The sequence below is a fragment of the Capricornis sumatraensis genome, chromosome 8, assembly GCF_032405125.1.
Source record: "Capricornis sumatraensis isolate serow.1 chromosome 8, serow.2, whole genome shotgun sequence".
In the NCBI taxonomy this organism is placed as follows: Eukaryota; Metazoa; Chordata; class Mammalia; order Artiodactyla; family Bovidae; genus Capricornis; species Capricornis sumatraensis.
Genome location: NC_091076.1, coordinates 72,105,003 through 72,115,698, shown reverse-complemented (window position 1 = coordinate 72,115,698; position 10,696 = coordinate 72,105,003).

The following is a 10,696-nucleotide window of genomic DNA, read 5'->3' as shown; positions in this document are numbered from 1 at the left end:
GGAAGGTGTTAAGAGGCCCCACCCCCGGAAACTTCCTGGAGGCACTTCAAGGATGGCTTATCAACACGTCCTAGCAAAAGGAAAGATCTGCAATCCAGCTGTGGGTGGCCTGAAATTCAAATTATACATCTAGGTCCTGCCCACTCAGGTCCCCCAGAAGACAGCTGCCAGAGGAGAGTATAGCTGAGCTGAGCGACCCCAGTGTCCCTTGGGACTCCCTCAGACCCATTTTGAGTTTGTAAGAAATACACCACTGAGCAAAACTCTTTTTTTTTTTCTTCTTTTTTGCATATAACAAAGAAGAGGAAATAAGAATAGACAGCATATTCAAAAGCAGAGACATTACTTTGCCAACAAAGGTCCGTCTAGTCAAGGCTATGGTTTTTCCAGTGGTCATGTATGGATGCAAGAGTTGGACTGTGAAGAAGGCTGAGCGCCGAAGCATTGATGCTTTTGAACTGTGGTGTTGGAGAAGACTCTTGAGAGTCCCTTGGACTACAAGGAGAGCCAACCAGTCCATTCTAAAGGAGATCAGTCCTGGGTGTTCATTGGAAGGACTGATGCTAAAGCTGAAACTCCTATACTTTGGCCACCTCATGCAAAGAGTTGACTCATTGGAAAAGACCCTGATGCTGGGAGGGATTGGGGGCAGGAGGAGGAGGGGATGACAGAGGATGAGATGGCTGGATGGCATTACCGACTCGATGGACATGAGTTTGAGTGAACTCTGGGAGTTGGTGATGGACAGGGAGGCCTGGTATGCTGCGATTCATAGGGTCACAACTGAGCAACTGAACTGAACTGAACGTTTTACTTATTTTTTAATATTTTAAGCTATTTCTTCAAAAAATATTTATTTAAAAAATTATTTATTTATTTGACTGCTTCGGGTCTTAGTTGCAGCCCTCTGGCTTCTCTCTAGTTGTGGTGCGTAGGCTTAGTTGCTCTGTGGCATGAGCATGCACACGAGGGATCTTAATTCCCCTACTGCGGATTGAACCTGCCTCCCATGCATTGGAGGGTGGATTCTTAACCACCAGGTCAGCAGGGAAGTCCTACCTATGAATATTTTAAATGCACATATTTTTCAACTCTGAAATTCCCTGTCTGTTTTCTAGAGAAATATTCACACAGGTGTACCCACAGACTGTATACCATACATGGTTTTCCACCGTGGCGTTGTTTGGAGTAGCAGAAATTGGGATACCCCACTAAGGATAAGATCTGTCCTGTTGCCTTTTCTCTAGTAAGAGAGGTGCTGGGGAAAAAACGCTCTTGGAATCACAGACCTTATAATCTTATCATTCCTTGGGCAGCCTCTCTTGGAAGATCAACCACTTTGAAGCCACTGACTTCAGAGACAGCCTCCCTGCTACAGTCTAGGAAAGAGATTATCAGAGGCCTGCCTGTGTTCTGAGGGTTTGAAAAGAGAAGTTGCCAGGGATGGAAAGAAGTAGTGGTAGAGGCTAGACCTTGTCCCGTCTGGCCTCCCCGGGCAGACTGACACATGGCAAGCAGCTCTGCCTGGGACCTGAAGGACGAAGGCGTCAGGAGCTCCCCAGCTGAGCTCAGCGTGGAGGGATGGATGTTCTCTCCACGAATAGCAGCAGCCTCTGCGGGGTCTTGGTCAGTGCATTCCCACGCCACCTCTGTGTCCCAGGGGCATCTGCTGGCCTGTGAAGCGAGAAGTCCTGATTAAGGAGACCCACGTCCTCTGCCCACTTGGGTGTACCAGCACCAAGGACGGCTCCCTCTTTGACTCTGTAAAGGAGAGCTTCGAGGATCTGGTAGGACTTCCTGCTGGTAGGCACATGGGCACTGGAGCTGAAGAAAGAAGCAAAAGTGCCAGAGGATGTGCCCTCAAGATTGTGGAGCAGGTGCTACCACTGTCATGACTACTGGTCAACCAGTGAAGAGATGGTTAGTATTTGAACAGCAGTGGCTGCCAGCAGTTTGGAAAGACCTACCTTGGGTCTTATGAGGCAGTTGAAGATGGCAAGCCCATAGCATGGATCTCTATGGTCTACACATTTAGGTGGTGAAAACCTGCTTACCAGCCTAGTCCCACAGTGAGATTGCAGGCCCTTGAAGCAGAGGCTTGAACCCCTCCTGGTTCACTGCTTGGCACAATCCAGGTGTCCATAAAGTTGCTTTATTGGTGCCTGTCTCCCTTTCTCCTAGATAGGAGTTTATGGTAGCCCAGAATTGACCTCTCATAGCCAAAAAATCAGACATGCAATGCTTTACTCCTCGGAACCTGTTTTGAAGTAGGTAGTGTTTTATTGTCCAAATTCTTCTCTTTTAACGCTCTAATACTTGGTGACTTAGATACCTCATAGACATTGAAAATTAGAGTGAAGGTATTTTATTGACCTTTTTATTGACGGGTGTAGAGGTTATAAGTACTCCATGTTCTCACAGTGACTTTCAAAAAAATACCAGAAAGAGTACCATTTATCAAAGTCCACCAGGTCTGCTATTGATAAACTCAGCAAATTTACACATCACAGCAAAACCATGTTAATACCACATTGGTCCCTGCTTCCAAAGACCACACACACACACACACACACACACACACACACACACACATGTATTTCATGCCACCGAAATCTAAATCAGTGAAGGCTGATCTCTTTGAGAGAGACAGAAAGTAATGGAATTCGGAAAGGCAGAAACTCAGCCTGCCTGTGTTGGGACTTTGGGACTGTCGCTTGTCACCTGGCTGGAAAGATGTGATCCTCCCTCAGCACTCTTCTTTCCTGGAGCTCAGCAGGAAGAATGAATGTGAGTGAGCAGTCACACCTGAAACCTGATACCTTCAAACCCCATGATCATTATCTCAGGGCAGCAAGAGGGTCACTTACATGATCCAAAGCACACCTGGCCAGATCTCAATGGATTTCTCTGTACCACCGCTCAAGTCTCACTCAGCTTTCTGCTGCTGTGTTTGCCTTCAGGCCAAAGGTCACCTTAGGCTGCTTCCTCCCTCTGACTGCCTGCTGGCTCCAAAAACAAATGGATTATTTTATCAACTGTCTGGCAACTCTTTATCTACTCATACAAACTCAAAAGGGCTTTTTTTCCTCCACCTTTTGCTTAGAAGCATCTAAAGTTCTTAAGTAAACTGGAGACTTTTTTTTTTGGGGGGGGGGGGCTTCCTATTTAATGTCAACCTTTGGGCTATATGGACAGAAACAGCCTCATCAGACATGAACTAGCAAATTCTACTCCGAGTATACACACAAAAGAATTGAAAGCAGGGTCTCAAAAAGACCTGTACACCAATTTCACAGCAGCATTATTCACAGTAGCTAAAACAGGGAAGCAACCCAAGTGTCCACTGATAGATGAATAGATAAGCAAACTGTGGTGAATACTGGAATATAATTCAGCCATAAAAAAGGAAGGAAATTCTGCCGTCTGCTACAGCATGGATGAACCTTGAGGACACTGCGCTAAGTGAAATAAGCCAGTCACAAAAAGACAAACACTGTATGTTTCCACTTCTAGGAGGTACTCACAGTAGACAAATCTCTAGAGACGGAAAGTTGAATGGTGGTTGCCAGAGGCAGTGGAAAGTAGGGGGTGGAGGGTTAGTGTTTAATGGGTATAGAGCTTCAGTTTTACAAGATGAAATGAATTACAGAGATACATGGTGGTCATGGCTGCAAAATGTTATGAATGTACTTAATACTACTGAACGGTACACTTAAAATGGTTAAAGATGATAAACTTTGTTATGTGTAGTTTACAATAAACTTTTTTGAAAAACAAAAAAAAAGATATAATTTAGATAGCCAGTGCTAGGAAAACAGAGGAGAAATAATCATATGAGTTATTTATTGAGCGCTCTCTAGGCACAGAGGTTAAATAACTTTTAAAGATCCTCACAGCTAGTAAATCTGACTCCAGAGCCCGCACTGTTTACCCCTAGAAGACAGTTCCTACCTTCAGCAAGCCTTGTGAGTGAGGTAGGGCTGTCACTGAACTTACCGTAATAAGAGGCAGAATGAACAAGTCTTAAATTGAGATGCAAAACCAAGTCCTAGGGTAGGAGCCATGTCTGGGACCAGAGTTTGGACTTTGGAGACTATTTTCACCAAACAGTGAAAAGACTGTGAAATTCCTCAGCCTATTCTGGAATGGAGTTGCAGAGAATCAGCTGCTCTGACCATGAGACAGATCCACAGTGTTTTCTAATGGATCTTTCTTTAAGACATGGTCCCAAACTACAGCCCAGGTACCAAGGGAGAAAGCTGGCTATTTCCATTTTGCAGTTTCTAAAACCTCTGGATTTTGTAATGTGCTCAGGGTAGGAGCTGGATCAGACAGGGAAGTGGTCAGAGGAAAAACTGCAGATTCTGAGTTTTCTTTCTACGTGGTGCCTGCAACCAACTCACCCAGAGACTGTGATTCAGGGTTAGAGACAGCTGTCCGTCATGGTGGGACTTAACAGCAGGAAGATGACCCTGCTGTAGGTGCCTAAGCAGATATTATTTAGTCTGAATTAAGGCTTCAGAGGTTGAAGATCATTCCTAACTCAGAAGAAGTTTTTCTATGCTGGCAGAGACACTGTATTAACCCCACAGTGACTGTGTGTCTTCAAAGATGACAGGCTCTGTGGCTCTAAAGAAACAAACTGGTTTTAAAAAAAGGCATCAGTGTAAGATTCTATTTTGAGGAGGTGTGAAACGCTCTATGGGGGCTTCTTTTTTTTTCCTCTCTTTTTTTTTTGGTCCTAATCCATTAGTTATTAGAGAACTGCTCCAACCTAAACGTTTATTTTGGCTTTCATCAATATTTAGAATTTATGATACTAGTATATTTTATTGTTTATTTTATTGCTCTTTCTCTTTCCCTTTCAATTGTATGTTTTGGCTGTGCCTGGCGCAGGCTTTCTCCAGTTGTGTCAATCGGGGGCTCCTCTTTGTTGCCGTGCTTGAGCTCCTCTTGTAGCAGAACACAGGCTCTAGGTATGTGGGCTTCAGTAGTTACAGCATGCAGGTTCAGTAGTTGTGCACGGGCTTAGTTGCTCCTCAGCATGTGGAATCTTCGCTGACCAGGGATCGAACCTGTGTCCACTGCATTGGCAGGTGGATTCCCTACCACTGTGCCACCAGGGAAGTCCTGCCTTAAGTTTTAAGTTATCTACCTTAAGGTTAAATGCTAACTGTGTACAATTAACTTGAAGCAAAGAGAGACTTAAGATTTGAAAATAAAAAATTCTGATTGTAAATGTCTTTTTTTCCCATTATTTTGCCAGCTATTTCAATGTATATGTAAGCACAATGCCTAAGTTCTATTTCTTTCCAAATAAGTAACATGGGTGAAATACAACTGCTCAAATCTAATTTTGATCTCCTAAATCAGTGCTTTCATAGTATGTGTGAATTTGAAGCATAAAATGAAAAAAAAAGGTTGTTTCTCTTTCTTCCCCCCATCAAAAAACCCCAAAACAATGCATTCACCCTTGCAGACATTTCATAGGTGAAATGGAAGAAGAAAATAGGGCCAAGGAGACGTTGATTTGGGGGCTTATTTAATAAGACCCTGTTGGCAAAGACATGTGAGGGTCCACCAGAGATTCCTGCCCCAGTCCTCTCCCCTGAGTAAGGCTGTTGCTGGGGACCAGCTACTCAGTCAGGGACTACACATGCCAGGGCCCCTGCATCTAAGAGGGGCACGTGCTTCATCTCTGCCAGTGGAACACAGACAGAAGAAACGGGTATCTGTTCTGGGCTGGGAGAGTTAAGAAGCAAGTGTGCCTTCACTCTCTTGCTGCCAAGTGCCCTCTGATGACTGAGAAGGACAGGGATCCAGAGAAGGGCAGATCCACAGGGGTATGGGAGCCCGGATTCTCAGCAATACCACGAAGCAAGCCAGCCCACCAGGAACACGTGCAGACACGACACTTAGCCTGTTAAGCCGCTGATACTTCGTTACAGAGGGGCTTCCCAGGTGGCACAGTGGTAAAGAATCCACCCACCAATGCAGAAGATGCAGGAGACTTGGGTTTGATCCCAGGGGAAGATCCTCTGGAGGAGGACATGGCCACCCACTCCAGTATTCTTGCCTGGAAAAGAATGGACAGAGGAGCCTGGCGAGCTACAGTCCATGGGGTCGCAAAGTCAGACATGACTGAGTGACTAGGCACGCATTTTGTTAGAGTGGGCATGTTAATTCCAAGGTGCTGAGATTGGGGACTGGAAGAGGGAGGAAACACTTAGTGAGTTAAGAGGCACACTAGGTAATAAATACAATTTTTTCTTCTATGGAAAACTCTGACACAAAGATTATCACCTCAAATGTCTAAAATGCTAGGCAGGTATGTAGTGTCACACTAGCGTATATGAACACCTAGGTCCTTCTTATTATGTAACAAGCACATTCTATTCTAAGCACTTATTCTAACTCACTTAGTTCTCACAGATTTGCGAGGTAAACAAACATAACCCCCATTTAGCAGATACGGAAACTGAGCCCCACAGTGGTTAAGTAATTTGCCTAAAGTCACACAGGTAGTAAGTGGCAGAGGCAGGATGCAAGGCCAGGCAGCTCTGTTCATACTATACACACTTCTCACAATGTGGCTGGATAAAGGTGGATGAAGCTGAGGCAATCAGTGAAATCATGTCCAGTCTCAAAGGGTCAGCTACTCAGTGCCACTCACACGTATTGACCTTCCTATCTTTGAAGTAAACTCAGAAAATTCAAATTTTATGTGACATCTCCCAATTAAAAAAAAAAATTAACCCCCTACAGCCCAAACAAAGCATATCAGCAGACTGCATGTGGCCCGGGACCAGGCCAGCCACTTGCCATTCCTGCTTTCAGAACAGCTGTCTCCAAGGACCACACTGTCTACCGCTTGTCCAAAGGCCCAGGGGAATTCTGAGTCTGGAAGCCAGAAGAAGCGTCAACTCTGCAAACAACAGCTCCTTCAGGCCCGCTGATATGAATAATTAATTTCTGTTTTCTCACTGCCAGTCCACAAAGGTTACCAACAAGCCCGGCATTCAGGAAGAACACCATGCCCTTCTGAGACAATGAGGACAGGCGTGGGGGGTCCTGGGGGCGCATGGGGAGCCCCACAATGAAGTCCGGCATGGTGGCCTGGGCTCAAAGGGAGCCTGTGGCTGCGGGCACGGGCCTGTGTGCACGCTCCCCACCTGGCTGCCTCCACGGGGCCATCAGAGCAGCCGAGAGGCTCGTTAGAGACGTGACACTCTGGCCTTCTCGGCTGACTGTCAGCGGGAAAGAGCTCTGAATTCCTCAAGATGCTTTAAAATAAAACAAAAAGGCACAATTATGCAGCCAAACTGAAGGCAAGGCAGCTGCATACAAAGCAGGGCTTTCTTCTAATAGGACCACAACCTCAGCTCGCCAGTGCGGAGCCCTCACCTTCCTCCCCGGCCCGCAGCTGAGAAGCATCCGTAATTGGACGCTCCACGGCTTCAGCTCTTGGATTATTCAAACTGCAGGATTTCCAGGAGCCTCGGGTTTCAGTTAATTATATGACCAGGCAACGAGATGAGCACGATCCTCTTACCATCTATTTCATGCATTTATTTCATGCGCATGGCCAAACTAGTAACGTCTGTGATAATAATAATAATAAAATTAGCCAACATATACTGTTTACTACAAGTCAGGTGCTAAGTGCTTTATATATCAGGTTATTTAATCTTCATACCAATTTAATTAGGTATTCATCATATTATTATCATTCTCCAAGATGAGGAAACTAAGGCACAAAAAATTTCAGTTAGCTCAAAGTCACACAGCAGTTAAGTGACAAACTTGGGATTCAAACCCAAGCAATGTGGTCCTAGACTGCATGCTCCTGAGCACCATATCAGTGACTGTACATTTATGCAGAGCTTATTGTATGCCAAACCCTGCACTATATATTTTCTGTATATTATTTCATTTAATCTTTATAACATCAGGTGAGATATAATTATCTCTGTTTTACAGAAAAGAAAATAGGTTCATAGACAAATGAAATAATTTGGTTAAGGGCACAAAATAACAAGCAGCCTACAGCCTGGATCCAAAATAGGTTCTTCTGATTCAAAGCCAAGCTCTTAAATCCATTGGTACAGAGTCCCAGCCCATCTAATTTACTAGTGTTCATGAAATTAGGCCTGGAACATCATCTAGTCCAATCACCTTATTTTAGAAATGAGTAGCTGTAGCCTGGAAAGATTAAGATTTAGTGGCGAGATGGAGTAGACTAACTTTGACTCCAGAAAGAGCTGGGCTCTAATCGTAACCCTGTTCCTTATTAGCTGAGTGACTCACTGGGTAAGTGACTCAGTGTTTCTAGACATTATTATTATAGAATAAGAATAATAATACTTACCCTCATGGGGCTGTATTGATTAAAGTACGTGTGTAATATATACTTCTACTAAACACTCAGAATGGTAAAACAATATCATTATAGTCAGGTATTCCCAAGTTACACCCTGATAGTTTCAAAAAGTCTATTCTTTATGATTGGAAATAATAGTATAAGTGGTTGAGTAGGTTGTGAGGAAAGCCCCCCCAAATCTAATCAACAGACAAAGATGCTGGAAAATTGCATTGTATTTCAGGAACTTTTCTGAGTGTGATGCTAATTCCAAATGTGCAAAATCCCTGTGCATTCCATTGTCACAAATAAGTTAATATGCTACTAGAACAATGACACTATGGTGGACATGACTGGTCACACATGCATAGTCCATATGGTTTTAAACTTCTAGCGTCCTTTTCATGGTTTTGCATCTGGAGCAATGGACCATGCTTGTCAGCAGTGCGCAAATATCAAGACTGGTAATGCACATCTAGCTACATTTCGAGGGTCCCTATATCTGGTTGCCATGATTGGCCGTTTAGCCGAATATGCCCATGTGACCAGTTCCTCATAAAAAGCCTCAAAACTTTTGTTCTAATAGTTTTTTGGTGGTATCTTTAGGATTCTCTCTATACATAGTATCGTGTCATCTGTAAAAAGTGACAGTTTCACTTCTTTTCCAATCTGGATTCAGTTCTTTTTCTGGTCTGATTGCTATGGTTATGACTTCTAATACTATGTTGAATAAAAGTGGTAGGAATGGGCAGCTTTGTCTTGTTCCTGATCTCAGAGGAAATCTTTTCAGCTTTGAGTACAATGCTGGCTATAGGTTCATCATAAATGGTCTCTACTATGTTGAGGTATGTTCACTCTATACTAACTACATTGACATCTTTTACCATAAATGGATGTTGAGTTTTATCAAAAGCTTTTTTCTGCATCTATTGAGATGATCATATAATTTTTATTTTTTAATTTGTTAATGTGGTTCATTATATTGACTGATGTGCAGGTATTAAATCATTCTGGCTACCTTGGGATAAATGCCACTTGATCATGGTGTACCATCCTTCTAATGTACTGTTGAATTTGATTTGCCAATATTTTGTTGAGGATTTTTGCATCTATGTTCATCGATAATACTGGCCTATAATTTTCTTTTTCTTATGGTGTCTTCATCTGGTTTTGTATCAGGGTGATGCTGACCTCATCGAATGAGTTCAGAAGTGTTGCTTCTTAAATTTTTGGAATACTCTGAGAAGTGAAGTGAAAGTCACTCATTGTGTCCAGCTCTTTGCGATCCCATGGACAATATAGTCCATGGAATTCTCCAGGCCAGAATACTGGAGTGGGTAGCCTATCCCTTCTCCAGGGGATCTTCCCAACTCAGGGATCAAACCCAGGTCTCCCACGTTGTAGGCAGATTCTTTATCAGCTGAGCTACCAGGGAAGCCCTTACTTTGAGAAGGGTACATGTCAATTCCTCAAATGTTTGGTAGAATTCACCTATGAAGCTTCCTGGTTCTGGACTTTTGTTTATTGAGAGCTTTTTGTTGTTGTTATTTTTAATCATGATTTAATTTCTTTACAGGTAGCGGTCTGCTCATATTTTGTATTTCTTCCTGATTCAGTCATGGATAGTGTATGTTTCTAGGAATTCATCCATTTCTTCCAAGTTTTCCATTTTGACAGTGCATAATTATTCACAACAATCTCTTGTGATCCTTCGGATTTTCTCTGGTATTGGCTGTAACTTCTCTGTCTTCATTTCTGATTTTACTTATTTGGGTCTGCTTTTTCCTTTGATGAGTCTGGCTAAAGCTTTATCAGTTTTGTTTATCTCTTCAAAGAATCTGCTCTTAGTTTCATTGATCTTTTCTACTTCTATAACTTAATTCCATATAGAATTAATTCTGTATTTATTATAGAATTAATGTAATTCTATATTTCATTTATTTCTTCTGATCTTTATTATTTCTTTCTTCCATTAACTTCAGGTTTCATTTGTTCTTCTTTTTCTAACTCCTCTAGGTGTAAAGTTGGGTTGTTTATTTGAGTAAATACTAGGATAAAATATTATTACCATAAACTGTTTTATTCTGTCAATCAAATAAAATAATTTGCATAGAGGGCTCTCATTTTCCCTGTGGTCATGTATGGATGTGAGAGTTGGACTGTGAGGAAGGCTGAGTGCCAAAGAATTGATGCTTTTGAACTGTGGTGTTGGAGAAGACTCTTGAGAGTCCCTTGGACTGCAAGGAGATCCAACCAGTCCATTCTGAAAGAGATCAGCCCTGGGATTTCTTTGGAAGGAATGATGCTAAAGCTGAAACTCCAGTACTTTGGCCACCT